Source organism: Cheilinus undulatus, linkage group 7, assembly GCF_018320785.1.
Source record: "Cheilinus undulatus linkage group 7, ASM1832078v1, whole genome shotgun sequence".
Classification (NCBI taxonomy): Eukaryota; Metazoa; Chordata; class Actinopteri; order Labriformes; family Labridae; genus Cheilinus; species Cheilinus undulatus.
Window position 1 is genome coordinate 36,958,965 of NC_054871.1, and position 5,340 is coordinate 36,964,304.

Here is a 5,340-nt window from a genome sequence, read left to right on the forward strand (position 1 = left end):
TCAGCATCCAGAGCCTTCTTAGGTAGTCTTTGAAACTACCCTGAACACCTTGGTTGGGATACTGGAGCCGTCACTGGGGTTTCCACACCATGGAGGCTAATGTGGACCCTCCATGGGCTGTTCTGAAGAGTCCAGCACAGCAGACTGCTGTACTGGACCTTGCTGCTCCATGGGAGGCTCAGTCACACCTGTGAATAAACAGACAAAACCAGCAGTCAGTCTTCTGCTATACTGCCTCTTATAGGGGGACCATACATAACAGTTTAAGCAGGTTTATAGTTCAGTGTCTCATACCCTAATAACATCAATACAACACCAAAATGACCCACAAAAGAAAAAGACTGCACCAGTGATTTGTCTGTATGTCAATCAAAGTAATTTCTAAGGCTGATGATAATTAAACCATAAAAAACATCTTTAATTCACCACCAACAATCTATGATCTAAACTAGTCACAGCTAGAACGCTAGAACTCCTAGTGTTGGTGCTATTAACACATCTCACACTGTGATTGGTAGAAATATTTCCATACCTCCAGATGAAGCACAGGCTTTCCTCCTGATTCTGATCCTCTTCCTTTTCTTCCCCTTAAAAACAAGAAACACATCAGATGTCATTTCTGTGTGTCTAGAGTTCTTACATGATCCTCAAATCAGAAATTTCAACCAGCTATCATAAAATACTGATTGGATTTCAGTGAGTAAACAACACAACAAATATTTGATGGATGATCTCTGACTAAATAGTGACAGTAGTGAGGAAAAAACAATATGGTGCTGGTGTCTCTTATTAGTCAGTGATACACTCAATAAAACATTTTTATGTTACAGAGCAGCATTTAGCATCTGGTGGCTAGTGAGCTTTAAATAAAGAGGACCAATTGATTTTTGACAGGACTCACTAAACATTTAAGATTATAAAGTTGTAAATTTAGAAGAAACCAAACTCAATTTTATTTCAGTTCATTAAGTTGTAATTTAACGAGGTAAACTCACATCACATCATCACGATTATGAGGGAAACAAATTACATTTTCAAATTTAAATGACACAAATTTACAAGAACCAAATCTTATATTTTTGATTTCATGAGGTCAATAAATGAGTATTGTGTGGAAGAAAACTATACCAAATTAAACCATTTGCCTTGTAATGCAGTTGAAAACCTGATTAAATCACAACTTTTACTGGGACTGAGCAATAAGGAAATAGCAGTGTTAATTTTGGCAGCTATTTTTGATTTTAGTCTTAGTTTTAGTCTTTAAATGAAATGTATTTTAGTTTTAGTCACATTTGAGTCATTTTTATCCTTTTTAGTTTTAGTCTAGTTTTAGTTGAAGAAAACTCAAAACATTTTAGTCTAGTTTTAGTCCATAAAAAGTCCTCACATTTTCATCTTTACTTTTAGTCCAAGTGTTTATTTTCTTGCCTAAATCTGGTACCAGATCATGGTAGTGTGTTCTTTGCATCCTGCTAAACCTGGGGTCCCTGCTTTCTACTGCTGAGAGGCAGAATATCTACAGCTGCATTTTATTTTGACAGATTTACCCACAGTGGAGAAACATCACAGATTTTGAATGTCCGACTAAAACTACAGCACATTTTAGTCTAGTTATGGTCATCTTGAGGAAAACTAAACTTAGTTTTTGTCAGTTTTAGTCATCGCAGATCTATTTTTGTTAGTTTTAGTCTAGTTTTTATCATGGAAAAAAAGGCTGTCGATGAACATTTTTAGTCAGAGTTTTAGTCGACAAAATGAACACTGGGAAATAGTTGTGATTTTAGCCCAGAATCATCACATCATCATTTGTATCCAGGCTTTGAGGATATATTGCTGTAAACTGGGGCTACTCAGAAGAAATCTACACACTGGCAGCCTCTAGGAGATGACTGATCTAAGTAACCAGTGTTTTTTTGTTTCTCATGAATTTACAACTGTACTGTGTTGTAAATCTATGATAAAAGCTGACATTTTCAAATTGATATAGCCAAAACGTTCCAACTTTAAAACTCAAACATTTTCAGTTTTTCTATGTAAATCAACAGATCTGAAAAAATATCCCATCCAAGCAGGGTTAATAGTATGTGTAAGTATGTGTTAGCAGGTTATACTTACATAGTTATCAAAATGGGACCAGTCAGGGTACTGATTTCTGTGGTTGAGTCTCTCTAAATCAGCCAGGCAGAAATAAACAGATTTGTCTTCTTTGGACATAGAGCGCCACTGTGGACGGATGACAACAAGAGGTCAGAAAACACTCACACAATCATACACTGACACAGTTTTGTAGTAACAACTGCACAAAGATCTACATTCATGAGTGTATTTCTGCTGTGTCAGAGCATTTCTGTGACTTCAAATGTCTTGATGTATGTAGAGTAAATGTCAGTGCCCTCTTATAATGTGATGGTTTGTGTGGACAGTATTTCTAAATGTCTGCTTTTTTAATGTGGACTCCAGGAAGACTAGCTGTGCTCTGGTACAGCTAACGAGGCTCCTAACAAATAATCAAATGCTGAAACACTCTGAAGTTCATATGGGACTAGAAATATAACCACAAATCACTGAAAAGCTGTGGTGTGAAGACTAAAAAATGTCTAGTTTAACCAAACTGTAGTCATATTTTAAAGTTTCCTGAACACACAGTGCTACTTACCATCTCTCCAAGGTATGAGGTGCAGGCTGCCATCCCTCGTTCCTTAATGTCAGCCGGGACCTCTGGCCTCTGCTCCTTCATAAAAAGCATGAAGGCATTAGGTGGCTTCTTAATATAGGGTCTGTCTTCTTCAGGCACTTCCACACGACTTCTTTTTCTAGAGGGGAACAAAAACAGTGAAAGTTTAAGTTAGAGGTGTTTCATTGGAATGTGCTTCTATAACACCACTACTAGTTGTAATTATGAGACAGTGAGTCATGATTAAGAGATAAGGAGTCAAACATATGAGATCTCTTTTAACCTTTGGAACCCCAAACCAGATTTGGCACTTTTGGTCCACCTGTATTTTTAATGCACAAATACATGTAGTACAGGGGTGTCAACTCGAGGCACGGGGGCCAAATCCTGCCCATTGTATGGTTATACCCGGCCCGCAAGATCATATTATATTTATAAAATAAGTGGCCCACTGAGGTCTGCAGGTTTCTTCCAGTACAAGAATGTAAACTTAATTGAGACGATTTAAAAAATCCTCAAGTCATAGAAAAATGACTAAAAAAGGCTAAAAGTAATTTCTTAAAAAAACAGGATGTGGTGAAGAAATTGTGCATTCATTTCTTTTTTTATCAATTTCGCATCTCACAATAATAACTGAAACTCATTATTTTCATATAAATTCTCATATTTTGCGTTTTCATATTTAAAGATTTGACTTATGCCATTTTTTAGCTTTTATGTCATATTTTTAAAAATTTAACGCCATATTTGAACATTTGTGACTCATAATTTTTTTATTTTATGTCATGTTTTGACCTTTTCAACTTCTAACTTTGACTTTTAAACCCATATTTTGACCTTTAAGCCTCATATTTTAAAATTTTCTCATATTTTGACCTTTAAGCCTCATATTTTTAAAATTTTATCTCCTATTTTGACCATTAAGCCTATTATTTTAAAATTTCATCATATTTTGACCTTTAAGCCTTATACTTTAAAATTTTATCTCATATTTGGACCTTTAAGCCTCATATTTTAAAATTTTTCTCATGTTTTGACCTTTGAGCCTTATACTTTAAAATTTGATCTCATATTTTGACCTTTAAGCCTCATATTGAACAATTTTGTCTCATATTTTGACTCTTAAGCCTCATATTTTAAATTTTGTCTTGTATTTTTACCCTTTTAGCCTCATTTTTGTGACTTGTTCTATCCACTTTATCCCGTTTTTGCTTTTAACACCATTTTTGCCCAATTATCCTACCTTTTGTCATTAAAAATCACTTGTTTCCTAGCTTTTGCCCTTTTTTGCCACTCTTGACTGCTTTTAGCCATTTTTAGTAATTTTTCTCTCATTTTTTGCCCTGTTTTTGCCACTTTTGGAACATTTTTGCCCCCTTTAACTTATTTTTATTGCTACTTCAAGCCGTTTTTGCAACTTTTCACCACTTAGATTGTGGCATTTGCAAAGGTGTTCTTCAAAAATTTGGCTCTTTGGTTGAGCAGGGTTGAGTTACACTGAAATAGACAAATATTCATGTTGCAGCAACAACACTGAAGTAAGGATTCATTGTGTAATTTTAAGACTACAGACACAGAGGCATCAAAAACATATTTTACCGACACTTACCTTGATGAGGAAGTGCTAGGATGAGGATCAACATTGAAGACAGTACCAGAATAAGGACTGCAGCTGTAACAGCAACCAGGCTGAGGATAGCAGCTGTAGATGGCACCAGGATAAGGGCTGTGGCATGGGGTGGCACCAGGATAAGGGTTGAGGTATTGGGTGGCACCAGGATAGGGGTTGTAACATGGGTTGGGGAGAAAACCAGCAGAGCCGTTGGCACTGTAGTCTCCCACTTCAACCTTATTGAACATGCTACCATGTCTAGAGAGAGAGACATATTGAACATTATCATGGGTGTTTGTGTGTATGCTGACATAATGTTTGCTCTGTTCTATGTTCACTCATGTATTTATGTGTTTTTATATCTGTGGTACATACTGAACTCCTGCAGGCCACTGGTTCTGTTCAAAACTTGGACCAGGCATCACTGGTTCCCAGTAATTCTGGAGAGAGACCAACAGAGGAGATTAGATAAACTCAGATAGTGTCATCTGTGCTCAAGGTAGGCAGTAAATGAGATAATGATTCCATAGTTACTCTAAACCAGAGGTGTCAAACTCAAGGCCCGGGGGCCAAATCCGGCCCAGTTTTGGTGCAGGTCTGAGGTCTGCAGATTTCCTCCAGTATAGAAATAAAAATGTAACCTTGAAGATTTAAAATATCCTTTGTTTAGTCATAAAAATTTGAAAAGGTAAAGAGTAAAAAAATTGAGAAAGTAAGAAATGAGGGAGAAATGAGGGATTTTGACTTTTTATCTCATATTGTGAACTTTTACATTCCAATTTTAAATTTCAAGTCATATTTTGAAATTTCAAGATCATGATTTCAAATTTAATCTCATATTTTGCCCTTTTAAACTTAAACTTAAACTTAAACTAAAATTTTGACTTTAATCCCATTTTAATCCCATTGACTTTTAAACTCATGATTTAGAAATTTTCTCATATTTTGATCTTTTATAATCACAATCTTAAATTTTAAGACATATGTCAACCTTTAAAACTCGAAATGTTTTTAATCTTATATTTTGACCTTTTAAACTTGATATTTTTGAATT